This window comes from Ranitomeya imitator, chromosome 2, assembly GCF_032444005.1.
Source record: "Ranitomeya imitator isolate aRanImi1 chromosome 2, aRanImi1.pri, whole genome shotgun sequence".
Taxonomy (NCBI): Eukaryota; Metazoa; Chordata; class Amphibia; order Anura; family Dendrobatidae; genus Ranitomeya; species Ranitomeya imitator.
The window spans coordinates 168,295,136-168,318,064 of record NC_091283.1 but is presented as its reverse complement, the minus strand read 5'-3'; the positions used below and the strand labels follow the sequence as shown (position 1 = coordinate 168,318,064).

Genomic DNA, 22,929 nt, shown 5'->3' with positions numbered 1-22,929 from the left:
TACCTGTTCAGACTTCAGCTTCAGTGCCTTCTTTTCAGTGATCTCTACCAGCCACTACTTACTTTCATGTAGCGATGACAATTCATGAGATTTTAATTCTCATGTACACAAAGAAAATTGTCACACACTGATTTAAAATCCCCAGCGCATGCCACATCTAACCATCTGCATCACTGCTTTATAAATGCTGTATAAATGTGATTGCTGCAGCTGATTTGCTGTGGATTGATGGTAAAATCCACACTAGAATTTATGGGTGAAACTTTGCCCTGTTTGTGATGACATTACATTTTAAGATTTTTATTATTTTTTTTTTTTTAGACCTGAAGCACTTTCTCGTTTTGCTCTTTTTTTTTTGCTCAGATCTGACTGCTTTCATGGAAGATATTTGCAGTGTGAGTGGAAATCTCGTGTTCCTGAAGTCTCAAGGTTTGCTAACCATAACTAATCGGCAGGAGGATTCTTGTCTTCAATATGTCGCTACTTTCCATAATATTGAAGAGGCCGAAGCTCTACTGGTCTCCACTGCAATGAGACATTCATCTTCGCTCATGGATGGAATAACTAGCACCACGACAGGCAAGGCTTTTTTTTTTTTTTTAAATTATGTTTATTTCTATAATCAAACATAAACCATAGACAAATCAACACAAAAAAGAAATAATACAATTATCTATTTTACCCATTTTTTTTACCATCTTCTAAACTTGCCTTAGCCAACACCTCCAAAAAGGAGAGGAAAAAAACAAAACACACCATCAATAAATAATACTTGCTATTTTTCAGCGACTCCGTGCTTATACTTATCCCGTTTATTACTTCCCATTACATATTTAAAGTTACATCCCAAATCTAATTCACAGGGCTTTGACGAAATGCTGGCGGAGCCCCCCACGCAGCACAGAGCCCCTAACGCCACCGCCACAGAACCCCACTAGTGGCCCACCAGCCTGGGAAGCGGCTGCATCGGGACTGCCGCCACAGGATTTGTAAGTATATTCCGACCATAAGACGCACCCCCATTTCCCCCAAAAAATGTTTGGGAAAAAAGTGTGTCTTATGGTCCAAAAAATACAGTTATACACAAAATCTAATATTATTGCTTTCATGGACTTGAAAGGATTTGGCTGCGGATCCGCAGCAGTTTTCCATGCGTTGTACAGTACAATGTAAACCTATGCAAATCCAAATCTGCAGTGCCCATGGTGCGGAAAATACCGCGTGGAAACGCTGCAGTGTATTTTCCGCAGCATGTCAATTCTTTGTGCGGATTCCTAAGCGTTTTACACCTGCTCCTCAATAGGATTCCGCACAAGAAACGTGGAAAATCTGCGGTAAATCCGCAGGTAAAATGCAGGTCGTTTTTACCTGCGGATTTTTAAGATTCTGAGTGGAAAAATCCGCACACGAATCCGCAACGTGTGCACATATTCTCACAACTCATTATCCAGCAAGACAGGAGAGTGTTTGAGAAAAAAAAAAATCAATATTTGAGGAAAATTTAATAATTTTAGGCACAGAAATCCTATGAGCTTTAATCCCTTAGCGACCGCCGATACGCCTTTTAACGGCGGCCGCTAAGGGTACTTAAACCACAGCGCCGTTAATTAACATGATTCGGGGTTTTTTTAACCCACCCCGCATTTGCGATCGCCGGTAATTAACCGTTTACCGGCGATCGCAAAAAAAAAAAAAAAAAAGCGATCTCTTTTTAATTTCTCTGTCCTCCGATGTGATCGCACATCGGAGGACAGAGAAAAGGGGTCCCAGATGGCCCCCCAATACTAACCTAGCTCCCCCGATGCTCCTCGTGGCTCCCGATGGGCGCCGCCATCTTCAAAATGGCGGGCGCATGCGCAGTGCGCCCGCCGGCCGGCACCGGGAGAATCTTTGGGGTCTCGGCTGCCGGGGGTAATTAACTGTTTACCGGCGACCGCAAAAAAAAAAAAAAAAAGTAAAGTGTAATTCTCTGTCCTCTGATGTGATCGCACATCAGAGGACAGAGAAATAGGGGGATTCGGGGACCCTACAATACTCACCTGTGTCCCTGGATCCTCTTGCTGCTCCTCCTGGCCGCCGGCAGAAGAAAATGGCGGGCGCATGCGCAGTGCGCCCGCCATCTGTCTCCATCTGCCGGCCGGCAGGAGAACAGCAGTTGGGGCTAAAATTAGGGGTAGGGTTAGGGGTAGGGTTAGGGCTAGGGTTGGGGCTAAATTTAGGGTTAGGGTTGGGGCTAAATTTAGGGTTAGGGTTAGGCTTCTTTCACACTTACGTCGGTACGGGGCCGTCGCAATGCGTCGGCCCAACATACCAACGCACGTTGTGAAAATTGTGCACAACGTGGGCAGCAGCTGTAGTTTTTCAACGCATCCGCTGCCCAATCAATGTCCTGGGGAGGAGGGGGCGGAGTTACGGCCACGCATGCGCGGTCAGAAATGGCGGATGCGACGTACAAAAAAACGTTTCATTGAACGTTTTTTTGTGCCGACGGTCCGCCAAAACACAACTGATCCAGTGCACGACGGACGCGACGTGTGGCCATCCGTCACGATCCGTCGGCAATACAAGTCTATGGGCAAAAAACGCATCCTACGGGCACATTTGCAGGATCCGTTTCTTGTCCAAAATGACGGATTGCGACGGAATGCCAAACGACGCAAGTGTGAAAGTAGCCTTAGGGCTAGGGTTAGGGTTGGGGCTAAAGTTAGGGCTAGGGTTGGGGCTAAAGTTAGGGTTAGAGCTGGGATTAGGGTTAGGGTTTGGATTAGGGTTGATATTAGGGTTAGGGTTGGCATTAGGGTTACGCTTGGGATTAGGGTTAGGTTTGGGATTAGGGTTAGGGTTGTGATTAGGGGTGTATTGGGATTAGGGTTAGGTTTGAGATTAGGATTAGGGGTGTGTTGGATTTAGGGTTTTGATTAGGGTTATGGTTAGGGTTGACATTAGGGTTTTTTGGGGTAAGGGTTGTGATTATGGTTAGGGTTAGTGATTAGGATTATGGATCAGGTTGGGATTAGGGTTAGGGGTGTGTTGGGGTTAGGCTTGGAGCTAGAATTGGGGGGTTTCCACTGTTTAGGTACATCAGGGGGTCTCCAAACACGACAGCCAATTTTGCGCTCAAAAAGTCAAATGGTGCTCCCTCCCTTCTGAGCTCTGCCGTGCGCCCAAACAGTGGGTTACCCCCACATATGGGGCATCAGCGTACTCGGGATAAATTGGACAACAACTTCTGGGGTCCAATTTCTCTTGTTACCCTTGTGAAAATAAAAATTTGGGGGCTACAATATCTTTTTTGTGAAAAAAAAAATATTTTTTATTTTCACAACTCTGCATTCTAAACTTCTGTGAAGCACTTGGGCATTCAAAGTTCTCACCACACATCCAGATAAGTTCCTTGGGGGGTCTAGTTTCCAAAATGGGGTCACTTGTGGGGGGTTACTACAGTTTAGGTACATCAGGGGCTCTGCAACCGCAACATAATGCCCACAGACCATTCTATCAAAGTCTGCATTCCAAAAAGGCGCTCCTTCCCTTCCGAGCTCTGCCGTGCGCCCAAACAGTGGTTTACCCCCACATATGGGGCATCAGCGTACTCGGGATAAATTGGACAACTTTTGGGGTCCAATTTCTCCTGTTACCCTTGTGAAAATAAAAACTTGGGGGCTAAAAAATCTTTTTTGTGGAAAAAAAATATATTTTTTATTTTCACGGCTCTGCATTATAAACTTCTGTGAAGCACTTGGGCATTCAAGGTTCTTACCACACATCTAGATAAGTTCCATGGGGGGTCTAGTTTCCAAAATGGGGTCACTTGTCGGGGATTTCTACTGTTTAGGCACATCAGGGGCTCTCCAAACGCGACATGGCGTCCGATCTCAATTCCAGCCAATTCTACATTGAAAAAGTGAAACGGCACTCTTTCTCTTCCAAGCTCTGCGGTGCGCCCAAACAGTGGTTTACCCCCACATATTGGGTATCGACGTACTCAGGAGAAATTGCACAACAACTTTAGTGGTCTAATTTCTCCTGTTACCCTTGTGAAAATAAAAATTTGTGGGCAAAAAGATCATTTTTGTAGAAAAAATTCAAATTTTTTTTTCACGGCTCTACGTTATAAACTTCTGTGAAGCACATGGGGGTTCAAAGTGCTCGCCACACATCTAGATAAGTTCCTTAAGGGGTCTAGTTTCCAAAATGGTGTCACTTGTGGGGGGTTTCCACTGTTTAGGCACATCAGGGGCTCTCCAAACGCGACATGGCGTCCAATCTCATTTCCAGCCAATTCTACATTGAAAAAGTAAAACGGCACTCCTTCTCTTCCAAGCTCTGCGGTGCGCCCTAACAGTGGTTTACCCCCACATATTGGGTATCAGCGTACTCAGGAGAAATTGCACAACAACTTTTGTGGTATAATTTCTCCTGTTACCCTTGTGAAAATAAAAATTTGTGGGCGAAAAGATCATTCTTGTGTAAACAAAAGCGATTTTTTATTTTCACGGCTCTACGTTATAAACTTCTGTGAAGCACTTGGGGGTTCAAAGTGCTCACCACACATCTAGATAAGTTCCTTAAGGGGTCTAGTTTCCAAAATGGTGTCACTTGTGGGGGGTTTCCACTGTTTAGGCACATCAGGGGCTCTCTAAACGTGACATGGCATCCGATCTCAATTCCAGCCAATTCTGCATTGAAAAAGTCAAACGGCGCTCCTTCACTTCTAAGTTCTGCGGTGCGCCCAAAAAGTGGTTTACCCCCACATATGGGGTATTGGCGTATTCAGGAGAAATTGCATAACAAAATTTATGGTTACAATTCTGTTTTTACACTTGTGAAAATAAAAAAAATGGTTCTGAATTAAGATGTTTGCAAAAAAAAGTTAAATGTTCATTTTTTCCTTCCACATTGTCTCAGTTCCTGTGAAGCACGTAAAGGGTTAATAAACTTCTTGAATGTGGTTTTGAGAACCTTGAGGGGTGTAGTTTTTAGAATGGTGTCACACTTCATTATTTTCTATCATATAGACCCCTCAAAATGACTTCAAATGTGATGTGGTCCCTAAAAAAAAATGGTGTTGTAAAAATGAGAAATTGCTGGTCAACTTTTAACCCTTATAACTCCCTAACAAAAAAAAATTTTGTTTCCAAAATTGTGCTGATGTAAAGTAGACATGTTGGAAATGTTATTTATTAACTATTTTTCGTGACATATCTCTCTGATTTAAGGGCATAAAAATACAAAGTTTGAAAATTGCAAAATTTTAAAAATTTTCGCCATATTTCCATTTTTTCCATAAATAATCGCAAGTAATATCGAAGAAATGTTGCCACTAACATGAAGTACAATATGTCACGAAAAAACAATCTCAGAATCAGCGGGATCCGTTGAAGCGTTCCAGAGTTATAACCTCATAAAGTGACAGTGGTCAGAATTGCAAAAATTGGCCTGGTCATTAAGTACCAAATTGGCTCTGTCACTAAGGGGTTAAAGAAAGGAAGATTCTTCCAGCTCCCCATTTACTTCTGTCAATAGTTTATCCCTAAGGCCGCCGTCACACATGCGAGTTTTACGGACGTAAGAGCGCAGAATCTACGTCCGTAAAACTCGCAAAAAATACGGCACAATTATTCTCTATGCCCCTGCTCCTATTTGCCGTATTTTACTGATCAGTATTATACGGCTTTCTACGGCCGTACAAAATCGCAGCATGCTGCGTTTGTCACCGTACTGCGCAAGAAATACGCCAATGAAAGTCTATGGAAGCGTGAAAAATACGGATTACACACGGACAAGCAGTGTGACTTGCGAGAAATACGCAGCGCTGTTAGAGAGAAAAGCCGGTAATTCAGTGCGGTGTACAGTAAAATCACACTGACAGCTTACAGTAGAATAGGTAGAATAAATGTGTACACATAGAATAGGTATATATATATATATATATATATGTCAGTGAGACACATATATGTATATATATTAATATTTATTCCAGCGCTAGACAGCTTGAAAGCCGGTAATTCAATTACCGGCTTTTTCCTTCTCCTTCCTAAAACCCGACATGATTTGAGACATGGTTTACATACAGTAAACCATGTCTTCTCTCCATTTTTTTTGCAGATTCCACACTACTAATGTCAGTAGTGTGTATCTGCAAAATTTGGCCGTTCTAGCTCTTAAAATAAAGGGTTAAATGGCGGAAAAAATTGGCGTGGGCTCCCGCGCAATTTTCTCCGCCAGAGTAGTAAAGCCAGTGACTGAGGGCAGATATTAATAGCCTGGAGAGGGTCCACGGTTATTGGCCCCCCCCTGGCTAAAAATATCTGCCCCCAGCCACCCGAGAAAAGGCTCCCTGGCTTTCTAGGTAATTTCCCACGATCTATGAACAGCCAGCAGAGGGCGCCTCACCGCAAATGAAGCTAAATATAGATCATTGATCTATTTTTAGCCTCATTCCCCGGGGTTTTGCAGCGAGGAGCAGCCTGCATTAGCACAGCTCCTTGCTGCAAAATGTTTTAACCCCTTCAGAAGGATTTACATCGTTGGACGTTACAGATCTGCGGAGGGTAAGTATATTGTTGGTTTATTATGTTTTTTTACTCACAGAACGAGGGTCTTCAGTGACTGGATTGGGCGTTGAATAAAATACTGCAACAACCATTGTTTTTATTTCATTAAAATAATTTTAAAAAATGTGTTTGTGTTTTATTTAACCCTTTACTAGTATTGGATTAATAATGGATAGGTGTCATAATTGACGCCTCTCCATTATTAATTAGGCTTAATGTCACCTTACAATAGCAAGGTGGCATTAACCCTTCATTACCCCATATCCCACCGCTACACGGGAATGGGAAGAGAGTGGCCAAGTGCCAGAATAGGCGCATCTTCCAGATGTGCCTTTTCTGGGGTGGCTGGGGGCAGATATTTTTAGCCAGGGGGGGGCCAATAACCGTGGACCCTCTCCAGGCTATTAATATCTGCCCTCAGTCACTGGCTTTACTACTCTGGCGGAGAAAATTGCGCGGGAGCCCACGCCAATTTTTTCCGCCATTTAACCCTTTATTTTAAGAGCTAGAACGGCCAAATTTTGCAGATACACACTACTGACATTAGTAGTGTGGAATCTGCAAAAAAAAATGGAGAGAAGACATGGTTTACTGTATGTAAACCATGTCTCAAATCATGTCGGGTTTTAGGAAGGAGAAGGAAAAAGCCGGTAATTGAATTACCGGCTTTCAAGCTGTCTAGCGCTGGAATAAATATTAATATATATACATATATGTGTCTCACTGACATATATATATATATATACCTATTCTATGTGTACACATTTATTCTACCTATTCTACTGTAAGCTGTCAGTGTGATTTTACTGTACACCGCACTGAATTACCGGCTTTTCTCTCTAATATATGTGTCTACTGACAGTATATATATATTTTCTTTTCTTTTTGGGACACATGGATCACTTCTATAGCGGTATGTTGGTTTTGCTAGCCTGCGAGAAAACCACGCAGTACGGATGCCATACGGATTACATACGGAGGATGCCATGCGCAAAAAACGCTGACACACCCTGCCTACGGAGGAGCTACGGACCACTTTTTTCGGGACTTTTCAGCGTATTACGGCCGTAATATACGGACCGTATTGTTTTACGCTGTGTGTGACGCCGGCCTAATACTGAATGTTATATTCCTCCAACTCTATAGATACGACTATGTACTGCTATAAACAAGAAGGCACATATGCTCTAAATGTATTAAAAATATTTATCATCTTTATTCTCAATTCAGATCCATAAAATAACATTTAAAACAAGCAGGGATTTCAACATTTCAGCTGTGTTTTACAGCACCAGCAAAGTCTATGAGATTTCAGAAATCTCACTCACACACCTTTTTCCCCTCTACTGCATTTTTGCAAAATGTAGCAGTCACTTCTTTCAGTGTTTTTTCAATGGGTGGTGCAAAAAAAAAAAAAAAAAAACGCTGTAAAAACGCACATATCAGATTTTGCTGCCTTTTGGTTCCAAAACTTGATGAAGTTGAATCAGATTTTTGTATGCACCAAACTTTATCAGCATGCACAAGAGACAAATGTACCCTGATAAAAGTAAAAAAAAAAAAAGCACCAAAAATGCTGCAAAAAAGGCAATAAAACTAAGAATAATCGCTTTTTTGGCAGCTTAAAATTTGCATTAATAAAAGCAGCAAACACGCAAGATGTGAACAGAGCCTAGTGGCATTCAGAGACAGGATGGAGTGGCTTGGCACCCTATACTATTAAATGTTATGAAAACATTATAATATTAGACTCAGGGGATCTTTGAGGGGAAAAACTTGTTCAAACCACTTGTATGAGGTCTGTAATTACCAGTGTTCATCTTTCTGACAATTTGTCTTCACAATTTAACGAGATTGATGGATAAGAATCAATTGTTTCCTCTGTAATAATTTCTAATACGAGTGATGACTGTTTCAGGCATGAGTAAGATGATTTCATAGGCTACTGTATTCTGTTGGTACCTGTGTCGCATTTCTGCTACTAATATTATGACACACCTATCTTGTACCCAAATGACAGGTTATAAATGTCTGGTCTTTGGGACTAGCACCGATCACATTAACCCCTTAGTGACAGAGACAATTTTGTACTTAATGACCAAGCCAAGATTTACAATTCTGACCACGGTCACTTTATGAGGTTATAGCTCTGGAACGCTTCAACATATCCCACTGATTCTGAGACTGTTTTTTCGTGACATATTGTACTTCATGTTAGTGGTAAATTTTCTTCGATATGACTTGCGTTTATTCGTCAAAAATTTAGAAAATTTTGCAATTTTCAAACTGTACATTTTTGTGCCCTTAAATCAGAGAGTCATATAGCACAAAATAGTTAATAAATAACATTTCCCACATGTCTACATTACATCAGCACAATTTTGAAAACATTTTTTTTTTAGTTAGGACTTTATAAGGGTAAAATTTGACCGGCGATTTCTCATTTTTCTAACAAAATTTGCAAAACCCTTTTTTTTGGGACCGCCTCACATTTAAAGTGAGTTTGAGGGGTTAATATAACAGAAAATACCCAAAAGTGACACCATTCTGAAAACTGCACCCCTCAAGATGCGCAAAACCACATTCAAGAAGTTTATTAACCCTTCAGGTGCTTCACGAGAACTAAAGCAATGTGGAAGGAAAAAAAAAAAAACATTTTACTTTTTTCATAAAAAATTAATTTGGAACCAAACTTTTTTATTTTCACAAGGATAACAGGAGAAAATGGACCACAAAATTTGTTGTGCTATTTCTTCTGAGTACATTGATACCCCGTACGTGGGGGAAAGCCACTGTTTGGGTACATGGCAGGGCTCAGAAGGGAGGGAGCACGTATGACTTTTTGAATCCAAAATTGGCTGGAATCAATGGCGGATGCCATGTCGTGTTTGGAGACCCCCTGATGTACCTAAACAATGGAAACCCCCCAATTCTAACTCCAACCCTAACATGCCCCTAAGCCCAAGCCCAACACACCCCTAACCCCAACACAACCCTAGCCCAAACCCTATCCCTAGCCCAACCCTAACCCTAATGGAAAAAAATACATTATTGCGCATGCGTCCGCCATTTTCTTTCCCGGAAGAAGACGCGGAGGGACTGGGGGACATCGGAGGTACCTGGGGGGCCTGGGAGACCCCATTTCTCTCTCCTCTGGTGTGCTAGATCATATCAGAAGAAAGAGAAATAAATGGGAAATCTGATTTTTTTTTTTGCGGTCGCCGTTATTCGGTGAATAATGGCGATCGCAACACTGGGGATGGTAAAAACTGATGCAATTTATGTTTCCAACACTGAGGTGCGCTATAACCTTATTTCTCAGAGCCGTTAAAAAGCAGTGCTGAGGAATAAGCACCCTTAACTGCCGCCATTATATGGCGTATTGTGGGTCGTTAAGGGTCCTTGTGTGATAGAGAAGCAAAGAACTTTAACTTGCAGAGCACACAAGCTGCCGCTCCAGCTAAAGGCTACAGAGGCGATGGAGATAGTGGAGGTCAGTGATGTAGGAATTAAGTGAAGAGGCAGGGTGTATGTCTGACCCCCGAGAATCACACACATACTTATCCACAGGATAGATGATGTTTGTCCATTGTGGTAAACTACTTTAGGGAACGGTAATTGCTCTTTTTCCATATCTGACCAGTATGGTGGTTCCATTCGCTACTTCAGAAGTAAATGCCAAGGACAACTCGCTGTGGAGCGCCAAGTTACTTTAATGATATTTTGCCAACCATGTGAATAGACACTGAATGCGATGTGGAGGGCGGCCAGCACTATCATCACATTCATCGGCATTATCTGGATTTGTCAGGCAGTGGAATATCTAAATCTTTAATTCCCTTACAAGCATCATCGTTATCATTGACAGGATATGTCACATCTTGTGGTGGCTTTATCTGGCACTCGGCAGCGATTAACCCAGACCAGCACACAAGTATCTTGTATTCTTCCTTAGACATTAGTCACACTGTGCTTAAACCTTGTATTTTCATCCTTTTGGCTCCATTAAATAATACAGGAGCCTCAATCAGATACTTTCCATTTAACCGTAAACAAGTGTCTTTGCCCTTGGACTTGACGGCAAGATGCCCAGTTTGTACTCCTTGAAATTCAATCTGAAACTTGTGGCTTTCTTCCCCTCCCGGAATTGACACTTAGTAAATGCAAACAATCTTGAGCTGATACCCGATACCCACCACCCCCGATGACATCTGGGCTCTATTCTCAGCTTGGCATGTCTGGCAGACTATTAGGGAAATACTTAGCTGCCTTCTCAGCCTGTCTCATCTTATTAGACACCTTCTTAAAATTAATCACAAGTGAGATTTATGCTGCTCTTCTTTTCCCCAGTAGGAGACTTGTATGGAACCAAGGGCTCTTATCAGTTGTATTTCCTGTTCAAGGAGCCAAGAAGGATGGACAACATCTGGTAACGTTAATGGGTAAGAAAAGGCAAATGCTGGAGCACAGGTTATTAATTTCTCTTCATTAGAACTTAATATCTCTAGGGTGAAGAACAGGAGCATCGGCAAGAGTCCAACCTGCTGGTTCTGCACAAATCAGCAACCTACCACATGCAGGACAGATCTACCTTCTCCACCGGCGGCTGCCTGACATTCAGAGGTAAGTGATAATCCTAGAAAAACAGAATCTCTCCACATGATTAGCCACTGAACTGGAACCAGAAGTCATTGCTATTTCACATTCTCATTAGACCACCACTAGAAATAGAAGTCTGCCATCAGGGAGCTGTTTGTACACTCAGAATTTGCGTGTATGATTTGTGTGTCTGCATGTTTTATTATTTTTTATAGGCCATCAGTTGAACAAGCTGATATTCTTTCTCACTAAGACTCAGGATTGTTTTCTAATTACTGGTAGATTTCCGCGCTTTACAGACATTATCATCGCTGTCCCCATTGGGGCTCACAATCTAGATTCCCTATCAGTATGTCTTTGGAGTGTGGGAAGAAACAGAGAACATACAAACTCCTTGCAGATGTTGTCCTTGGTGAGACAGATCTACCTGCAGTGTATTGCTAACCACTGAGCCTCCGTGCTGCCCCATCTATAGTTTGATTTTTCACCTGTGTGGTTTGGATGAGTTATTATCAGCATATGTCAATAGCACCTTTACAAATATATTTACTTAGAAAATTGGTGACGTGTTCAATACTTTCTTAACCCGCTATACATTACATACATGCAAATATATATATATATATATATATATATATATATATATATATATATCTGATGATCAAGCTGGTTAAAATCCAACAGGCCTGACCCGTCTTGTCCCAATACCTGCCTTTGAGGGAAGAGTGAGGACACCTCCATACACATTAATTGGTCAGTCAAAATCAGTCACTCAATGTTCATCTAATAAACATGGTGAAAACGTACTATAATGACGAGGATGCAACAGACGACTTTACTGTAACTTATGTCAGGTCATTACAGTCACATCATTACGTATGTGTGTGTGTGTGTATATATAACTAGATGGTGGCCCGATTCTAACGCATCGGGTATTCTAGAATATGCATGCACGTAGTATATTGCACAGCCATGTAGTATATTGCACAGCCCACGTAGTATATTGCCCAGCCACGTAGTATATTGCCCAGCCACGTAGTATATTGCCCAGTTACGTAGTATATTGCCCAGTGACGTAGTATACAGCACAGAGCTACGTAGTATATTGCCCAGCCACGTATGTCACAGGTTGTCACCTTCTGATCCGAGGGCCCCTTGTAGTTCTGTCGCCTGTGCGCGGTGCACACGGCAGCTTCCGGTCCCAGGGTGTGATGACATCGCGGTCACATGACCGTGACGTCATGGCAGGTCCTTCTCCCATACCATCCTTAGCACCGGAACCTGCCGCTTGCATGGAGCGGTGACCGGAGCATCGCGAAAGGTGAGTATATAATGATTTTTTATTTTTTTAAATTATTTTTAACATTAGATCTTTTTACTATTGGCGCTGCATAGGCAGCATCAATAGTAAAAACTTGGACACACAGGGTTAATAGCGGCGATAACGGAGTGAGTTACCCGCGGCATAACACGGTCCGTTACCGCTGGCATTAACCCTGTGTGAGCGGTAACTGCGGGGAGTACAGAGCGGGCGCCGGGCGCTGACTGCAGGGGAGTAGGGAGGGACTAATCGATATTATACAAAAAGCAACTGGTGCACCGCCATAAAGCTGGTATATATATATATATATATATATATATATATATATATATATATATAGGGGGTGCAAAGTAGTGGAAAAAACCTAAATACAAAAACAAAGAAAAAAGACTCCACTATAAAATGCACACCACCCAACACAATATAACAAAATACAAATTTTATTGGCACAAAAATTAAAACACAATTAAAAGCACTATAGTGCTTGCAATCCTACATGGTACAAAATAGCTACAAAACATCCATATTACAGCCTGGGGCACAGATACAAACTTAATAATCTGTATACCATATATGATTTAGCAGTGCCCTGCCTAATGGCTCATGGGGAGTCCAAATACATGTAGACACTGATAGTCAGAACCATACAAGACTAAACAAAACGCCATAAGCAGATACAAACCAGCGTTTTGAAGCGAGCAGGCTGAGGGATGTCCGAGGATAAAACAAGCACTTGGCCCAGGCTGTAATATGGATGTTTTGTAGCTATTTTGTACCATGTAGGATTGCAAGCACTATAGTGCTTTTAATTGTGTTTTAATTTTTGTGCCAATAAAATTTGTATTTTGTTATATTGTGTTGGGTGGTGTGCATTTTATAGTGGAGTCTTTTTTCTTTGTTTTTGTATGTAGGGAGGGACTAATCGGACTGTGCCTGTCGCTCATTGGTCGCGGCAGCCATGACAGGCAGCTGGCGAGACCAATCAGCGACTTGGATTCCATGACAGACAGAGGCCGCGACCAATGAATATCCATGACAGACAGAAAGACGGAAATAACCCTTCGACAATTATATAGTAGATATATAATACACACACACAGAAATATATATATATATATATATATATATATATATATTATGTTTAATGGCATATTATTAACGTGTAATAAAAGAAATGGTTTTTTTTATTTGAGCTAATGTAATATTTAGAATGCCAGTGCTGACTATACAACTGTCCATGTAATGTGTGTGGGTGCCTTGAGACTGTTCACACTGGTTCCTTTTTATTGCTGCTGATGGATCGACTGTCCTATTCTACCTGTTGAAGGAGAACAAATAGATCCCAAGCCAATAGGATCTGCTATAATATAGATCCTTTTTGCATTAACGATGCCATTGTGAATAGAGCCTAAGTTCATAACAAGCAGAGATATAGTGAATGCTTTCCTGAAACGGAAAGTACTTGCAAGCAGCATAATACAAAGAATAGCAGGTTTACCCAGAATCCTTTGCAGTAGGCGGAGCTATGCAAATCATCTCTTTCCACCCCTGTCTAATCCACAGCGCTTGGAACCGCCAAGCGTGCAATGCTGCGGATTAGTTTCTAAATTTACACAGCCAACCAATTCCTACCTGTGGACACGTGTTTCGGGCTTTAGGCCCTCATCAGCACAGGGCTGGAATTGGTTGGCTGTATGGAGTGGGGCTCGGTGAGCAAGCGATACATACATGCTAGCCACCTTAGGGAGAGACCCAAGTTGGGCTAAATGTAGCGGGACGAAAGAGACCGAAAAGCCCTCTACTCAAAGGAAATATATAGTGAATGCTTTCCTGAAACGGAAAGTACTTGCAAGCAGCATAATACAAAGAATAGCAGGTTTACCCAGAATCCTTTGCAGTAGGCGGAGCTATGCAAATCATCTCTTTCCACCCCTGTCTAATCCACAGCGCTTGGAACCGCCAAGCGTGCAATGCTGCGGATTAGTTTCTAAATTTACACAGCCAACCAATTCCTACCTGTGGACACGTGTTTCGGGCTTTAGGCCCTCATCAGCACAGGGCTGGAATTGGTTGGCTGTATGGAGTGGGGCTCGGTGAGCAAGCGATACATACATGCTAGCCACCTTAGGGAGAGACCCAAGTTGGGCTAAATGTAGCGGGACGAAAGAGACCGAAAAGCCCTCTACTCAAAGGAAATATATAGTGAATGCTTTCCTGAAACGGAAAGTACTTGCAAGCAGCATAATACAAAGAATAGCAGGTTTACCCAGAATCCTTTGCAGTAGGCGGAGCTATGCAAATCATCTCTTTCCACCCCTGTCTAATCCACAGCGCTTGGAACCGCCAAGCGTGCAATGCTGCGGATTAGTTTCTAAATTTACACAGCCAACCAATTCCTACCTGTGGACACGTGTTTCGGGCTTTAGGCCCTCATCAGCACAGGGCTGGAATTGGTTGGCTGTATGGAGTGGGGCTCGGTGAGCAAGCGATACATACATGCTAGCCACCTTAGGGAGAGACCCAAGTTGGGCTAAATGTAGCGGGACGAAAGAGACCGAAAAGCCCTCTACTCAAAGGAAATATATAGTGAATGCTTTCCTGAAACGGAAAGTACTTGCAAGCAGCATAATACAAAGAATAGCAGGTTTACCCAGAATCCTTTGCAGTAGGCGGAGCTATGCAAATCATCTCTTTCCACCCCTGTCTAATCCACAGCGCTTGGAACCGCCAAGCGTGCAATGCTGCGGATTAGTTTCTAAATTTACACAGCCAACCAATTCCTACCTGTGGACACGTGTTTCGGGCTTTAGGCCCTCATCAGCACAGGGCTGGAATTGGTTGGCTGTATGGAGTGGGGCTCGGTGAGCAAGCGATACATACATGCTAGCCACCTTAGGGAGAGACCCAAGTTGGGCTAAATGTAGCGGGACGAAAGAGACCGAAAAGCCCTCTACTCAAAGGAAATATATAGTGAATGCTTTCCTGAAACGGAAAGTACTTGCAAGCAGCATAATACAAAGAATAGCAGGTTTACCCAGAATCCTTTGCAGTAGGCGGAGCTATGCAAATCATCTCTTTCCACCCCTGTCTAATCCACAGCGCTTGGAACCGCCAAGCGTGCAATGCTGCGGATTAGTTTCTAAATTTACACAGCCAACCAATTCCTACCTGTGGACACGTGTTTCGGGCTTTAGGCCCTCATCAGCACAGGGCTGGAATTGGTTGGCTGTATGGAGTGGGGCTCGGTGAGCAAGCGATACATACATGCTAGCCACCTTAGGGAGAGACCCAAGTTGGGCTAAATGTAGCGGGACGAAAGAGACCGAAAAGCCCTCTACTCAAAGGAAATATATAGTGAATGCTTTCCTGAAACGGAAAGTACTTGCAAGCAGCATAATACAAAGAATAGCAGGTTTACCCAGAATCCTTTGCAGTAGGCGGAGCTATGCAAATCATCTCTTTCCACCCCTGTCTAATCCACAGCGCTTGGAACCGCCAAGCGTGCAATGCTGCGGATTAGTTTCTAAATTTACACAGCCAACCAATTCCTACCTGTGGACACGTGTTTCGGGCTTTAGGCCCTCATCAGCACAGGGCTGGAATTGGTTGGCTGTATGGAGTGGGGCTCGGTGAGCAAGCGATACATACATGCTAGCCACCTTAGGGAGAGACCCAAGTTGGGCTAAATGTAGCGGGACGAAAGAGACCGAAAAGCCCTCTACTCAAAGGAAATATATAGTGAATGCTTTCCTGAAACGGAAAGTACTTGCAAGCAGCATAATACAAAGAATAGCAGGTTTACCCAGAATCCTTTGCAGTAGGCGGAGCTATGCAAATCATCTCTTTGGTTGGCTGTGTAAATTTAGAAACTAATCCGCAGCATTGCACGCTTGGCGGTTCCAAGCGCTGTGGATTAGACAGGGGTGGAAAGAGATGATTTGCATAGCTCCGCCTACTGCAAAGGATTCTGGGTAAACCTGCTATTCTTTGTATTATGCTGCTTGCAAGTACTTTCCGTTTCAGGAAAGCATTCACTATATATTTCCTTTGAGTAGAGGGCTTTTCGGTCTCTTTCGTCCCGCTACATTTAGCCCAACTTGGGTCTCTCCCTAAGGTGGCTAGCATGTATGTATCGCTTGCTCACCGAGCCCCACTCCATACAGCCAACCAATTCCAGCCCTGTGCTGATGAGGGCCTAAAGCCCGAAACACGTGTCCACAGGTAGGAATTGGTTGGCTGTGTAAATTTAGAAACTAATCCGCAGCATTGCACGCTTGGCGGTTCCAAGCGCTGTGGATTAGACAGGGGTGGAAAGAGATGATTTGCATAGCTCCGCCTACTGCAAAGGATTCTGGGTAAACCTGCTATTCTTTGTATTATGCTGCTTGCAAGTACTTTCCGTTTCAGGAAAGCATTCACTATATATTTCCTTTGAGTAGAGGGCTTTTCGGTCTCTTTCGTCCCGCTACATTTAGCCCAACTTGGGTCTCTCCCTAAGGTGGCTAGCATGTATGTATCGCTTGCTCACCGAGCCCCACTCCATACAGCCAACCAATTCCAGCCCTGTGCTGATGAGGGCCTAAAGCCCGAAACACGTGTCCACAGGTAGGAATTGGTTGGCTGTGTAAATTTAGAAACTAATCCGCAGCATTGCACGCTTGGCGGTTCCAAGCGCTGTGGATTAGACAGGGGTGGAAAGAGATGATTTGCATAGCTCCGCCTACTGCAAAGGATTCTGGGTAAACCTGCTATTCTTTGTATTATGCTGCTTGCAAGTACTTTCCGTTTCAGGAAAGCATTCACTATATATTTCCTTTGAGTAGAGGGCTTTTCGGTCTCTTTCGTCCCGCTACATTTAGCCCAACTTGGGTCTCTCCCTAAGGTGGCTAGCATGTATGTATCGCTTGCTCACCGAGCCCCACTCCATACAGCCAACCAATTCCAGCCCTGTGCTGATGAGGGCCTAAAGCCCGAAACACGTGTCCACAGGTAGGAATTGGTTGGCTGTGTAAATTTAGAAACTAATCCGCAGCATTGCACGCTTGGCGGTTCCAAGCGCTGTGGATTAGACAGGGGTGGAAAGAGATGATTTGCATAGCTCCGCCTACTGCAAAGGATTCTGGGTAAACCTGCTATTCTTTGTATTATGCTGCTTGCAAGTACTTTCCGTTTCAGGAAAGCATTCACTATATATTTCCTTTGAGTAGAGGGCTTTTCGGTCTCTTTCGTCCCGCTACATTTAGCCCAACTTGGGTCTCTCCCTAAGGTGGCTAGCATGTATGTATCGCTTGCTCACCGAGCCCCACTCCATACAGCCAACCAATTCCAGCCCTGTGCTGATGAGGGCCTAAAGCCCGAAACACGTGTCCACAGGTAGGAATTGGTTGGCTGTGTAAATTTAGAAACTAATCCGCAGCATTGCACGCTTGGCGGTTCCAAGCGCTGTGGATTAGACAGGGGTGGAAAGAGATGATTTGCATAGCTCCGCCTACTGCAAAGGATTCTGGGTAAACCTGCTATTCTTTGTATTATGCTGCTTGCAAGTACTTTCCGCTTCAGGAAAGCATTCACTATATATTTCCTTTGAGTAGAGGGCTTTTCGGTCTCTTTCGTCCCGCTACATTTAGCCCAACTTGGGTCTCTCCCTAAGGTGGCTAGCATGTATGTATCGCTTGCTCACCGAGCCCCACTCCATACAGCCAACCAATTCCAGCCCTGTGCTGATGAGGGCCTAAAGCCCGAAACACGTGTCCACAGGTAGGAATTGGTTGGCTGTGTAAATTTAGAAACTAATCCGCAGCATTGCACGCTTGGCGGTTCCAAGCGCTGTGGATTAGACAGGGGTGGAAAGAGATGATTTGCATAGCTCCGCCTACTGCAAAGGATTCTGGGTAAACCTGCTATTCTTTGTATTATGCTGCTTGCAAGTACTTTCCGTTTCAGGAAAGCATTCACTATATATTTCCTTTGAGTAGAGGGCTTTTCGGTCTCTTTCGTCCCGCTACATTTAGCCCAACTTGGGTCTCTCCCTAAGGTGGCTAGCATGTATGTATCGCTTGCTCACCGAGCCCCACTCCATACAGCCAACCAATTCCAGCCCTGTGCTGATGAGGGCCTAAAGCCCGAAACACGTGTCCACAGGTAGGAATTGGTTGGCTGTGTAAATTTAGAAACTAATCCGCAGCATTGCACGCTTGGCGGTTCCAAGCGCTGTGGATTAGACAGGGGTGGAAAGAGATGATTTGCATAGCTCCGCCTACTGCAAAGGATTCTGGGTAAACCTGCTATTCTTTGTATTATGCTGCTTGCAAGTACTTTCCGTTTCAGGAAAGCATTCACTATATATTTCCTTTGAGTAGAGGGCTTTTCGGTCTCTTTCGTCCCGCTACATTTAGCCCAACTTGGGTCTCTCCCTAAGGTGGCTAGCATGTATGTATAACAAGCAGAGAGTGAGACATTTACAGCTGTATGTGTGACCGAGTCTCTTAAGACCCAGTCCCACCCTCAGAAGCTACCCATCTCCTCATCAGACACAAAGATGTCTTTCTCAAGGACCTGTCTTGCATTTTGCCTCTGTTCTGGAAGTGAAGAGAGGGCCATAAATACACATGTAAACCTGAGAGGCTCTGGCTGAGCCTGTGTCAGTTCCTCTGCTCCTCATGTCAGCCAGAGCAGCTGCTGGGTCACACTTCTGAGGAGATGTCTCTCGTATTGTGACAGATGTCACATAGTGTTGTTTTAGAAGGACTCTCCAGCAAGGAGCGGGGTATCACAACTTGGGAGTTTCGTGTGACAACCTCAGTGCACGGTTTGACCTCTGGGGGTTAAGCTTTTTTTCATCCGTGGTGACTGCACTTCTAAGTTATCACCATGCGTCATGACAAGTCAGGAGCTAAGGTCACCATGTAATCCCCAGAGTTCAGACCAAACACATAATTTATTAATATATCATATGGAGGGCCACAGTGGTTAACATGCTTATACATTGGCTGACCGTGGCCATTAAATGACCGCTGTCTGGATATATACACGCCTATCTGAGGACGTTTGATGGCATGTTTACACCAGCCGACCAGGATACTATGCGCATAGCAAAGGTCACAATACAATCGTTCTGTTTTGGCAGGACATGCCCTGTTTACACAGGATGATGTGCTGCTGAGAACAATTTTAATACCTGCATCAGAGATCCAATCACTTGACAAACTAGTGATTTGCTCGTTCAGAGGGAGATTGCCGGCCTATAAATCGGCAAACGAATGTACGAAGTTCCTAATTATCAGCTCATCTAGCTGAGCTTCTGCTGGTAATAATATCAGTTACATAGAAAGACTCCACCAACCTGGTATCAATGTTCGGCCAACTCTGTAAAGAATGATACGATGGATGGGGGAATTAGGAAACACCTCTAATTACCAGTGATAGCAGCAGATTTTACATTGAAATTGTGAAGCTCCAAGCTCCAGACAGAATGGCATGAATGGCCAATCCCTGAAATTATGTTTTGGGAATTGCTCCTCATACCATGGTCACAATATCAAAAACAGGATTTGCCTTCATTACAAAAGAGCAGGATAGCCTTTTTCCAAAAATCATATGCAGAAGGGATTCCTGTGCTGCCATTATGAAATCTGATCCTGTTTTGGTGCTAAGTACCCTCAGTATGGGAATAAAGCCTTACTCTGTACGGATGCATGGAATATGCAGGGCAGTGCGCTTTTTCCGCAGGAGTGGTCTTCATCCTAAATACTCACAATGTGGTGCAGAATGAGGCAATGGTAAAGATGTGATGGGTGACCGGCGGCCATGTCAGGACTGCATCGATAATGGCGCCCTTGTAGATTATTATAAAACCCTACCAGCAAAATTCCAAGTGCAAATATCCTACAATATTCCTTCTAGGGCCACAACACCTGAACGCTGCACATTTGATCTTCTTCTGATCTTGTTTGCTAATATTACAACATTACTTTTATTAGGATCTTCCCGTTGCACATGGACATCCTCCGGCTCTCGGACCTGGTCATCTTGTGTTTTCACTGCCGTTTCCTGCCGATAGACAATGTGATAAAACTACAAAGATGGGATATTTTTAGATGGGTATTTCCACACAGCCTTTAATGTAGTAGGATGTGTCACATCAGGTAACCAAATATTTTCACAGTCTTTTGTGTCGCTTCTTTCCTCTTTCTAGTAATTGTATTTTGTGATTATATTTATAGGAAAATATGGGACCTGAAATAATAAACAGCATTAAAATACCTGGCCTCCAAATGTAATGGATAAACACGATGGGAATATCTAAAAATACTCATTTATATGGGAATGGTCTAAGAGCAAGTTCCTGCTGTATCCTTGTTATCTGGACTGCACAAGTCACGCAGAAACTGGCATACATGGACATCCGCCATTGTTCTAATTACCTACCACTATTAGATGACAAGAATGGAGACTGGTTCTTTGTGAAATGCTAAGTGTGGGTGTTCCTGGAAGCAGAGTCAAGCTGTCCTATCAGGTTTTCCCAAATTCGGTCCTCACGGCCCCAAACAGATCATGTTTCAGGATTTCCTTTTGCACAGGTGATGGAATTATTATCAAGGCATCAGAAATTGCCACAAGTTCTCTCACCAGTGCAATACTAAGGAAACTCTGAAAATATGATGTGTGGGGCCATCAGGACCGCATTTGGGAAGCACTGTGTTGTATGAGTATTATCGTGACTAGTGAGCCAAGTACCTGTAATGGGCTGAAAGTGCCCAAAAGAACAGTAAAAAAAAACACAGCGTAGAGCTCCTATATCAAGTGTATGACACTGGAGAGGAGAAAGGACCTGACAAAGAATAGGTGCCTGTACAAAAATGGTATCTAGCCACCAGTACAATATAGGAACCAAGATCCACCGATACATAACACAGGGGAACAATTTGAAAAAATGTTTCTGTTGAGTTAGGTTTTTGAGCTGATTTATACTAAAATTGGCATGCTTATTCCAAAAATGTAGTCGGTTTTTTTTCTAGCACGTCAAGTTTTTCCTACACAACTTACCTGCCAGAGAAGCACAATTGCACTGATGTCTGTAATAAGACTTGTTATCTGATTACAATTCGACTCATATAGAGCTACGTGGCAACTTGTAAGAGTAGTCACAACTTTGTCATGCCTATTTCTTATATATTTCATTTTTTGTTCATATTTGTACTATTTAAAAAAAAACAACACTTTTTAGGTACAGTAGTTTACATACGTAGTTTTGAGAAGACAAAAATCCTATAGTTCAAAAACTTGACGTGATAGAGAAAAACTGAGATCATTTCTGGATTCAGCATCCAAAAATTAATTAAGAACAGTTGTCTGACCTAACTCTTAAAAAATTGTGTTCCCCAGTGTAATATATCTATCAAACTGGCCATATGCCCAAATAAAAGAACAGAATAAGTATATTAGGACACTCCAAATACAATAAATCCTACAAAAATCATGGAGTCATTGTCCAAGCAAAAAATGTGATAAAAATTACCAAAATTTATTCAAAAAAAGGCATAATACATATAGCAAATAACTAGAGAAACAAAGCAGAGAAAAGGCTCATGTGTGAAGGACATCAAAACGTTAGTTATATAATATTAGTTATATATTCCCCTCTATAATAGTAAACTGCTACGGAATATGTTGGCGCTATATAAATAAAGTTATTATTATTATAAAATTATTATTATCGCAGGATGGGGAAAAGGCTAGGCAATCAGACCATCAAAGGACCAAAATTCCTTATACTCAAAGTGCTGACTATAAGGTGCAAAGTAAAAGTCAGGTCAGATGATCCCAGAGACCATGAAGTAACATGTAGTGGGTGGTGACTGTTGTAAAGGTAAATATCAGCTTCAAGTGTCACAAAAAACTCAACAGAAGTATCATATGTAACATGAAGTGCCCAGCTTACCCATTCTAATGCCTGCTGATGTGATGTCTGATGCAGCCTCGACGCACGTTTCGCGTGTGCTTCCCCTTGGGGGGGGGGGGGGGGGGGGGGGGCTGTGGGTACAATATAGATATAGAAATGTTTATTAGTACTACTTACTAATACTTACTGATCACAGTCTCTCTGGTTTCCCCTATGTCCTATTCTAGGTCACATTGCTTAAATTGGATCCTGCTATTCCCAACAGTTGGAGAGCCGCAGGTCGCAGACCTCTGTTATTACTCACTTGTCTTTCAAAGCCTCTCACTCCTACCAATAAAATCCATGAAAAACAAATAAACCCAGCCGTGATTTCTTCCCGTCTTCCTGTAATGAACCTTGGGCTCATTGTATGTATTTTTATACTCTGACGCCAGCTGAATCGATGCAGTGATCTGCGGTGAGCGGACCTCGCAGAATGGCTGCCTACTGTGCACTTCTAACAGATGGGGGGTTAAACAATTGAAATAGCAGGAACTTTGTTTTCAATCTGA

At 43.0% G+C, this 22,929-nt stretch overlaps 1 long non-coding RNA gene across 1 annotated transcript; it reads left to right on the top strand.

Annotated features, from left to right (window-relative positions):
* The first annotated feature begins 10,918 nt into the window (after positions 1-10,918).
* Positions 10,919-22,730, top strand: LOC138667272 (uncharacterized). The gene is made up of 4 exons (XR_011318682.1): positions 10,919-11,180; positions 20,457-20,621; positions 20,700-20,953; positions 22,606-22,730. It is a non-coding gene; the product is annotated as an uncharacterized lncRNA (long non-coding RNA).
* The last annotated feature ends 199 nt before the right edge of the window (positions 22,731-22,929 follow it).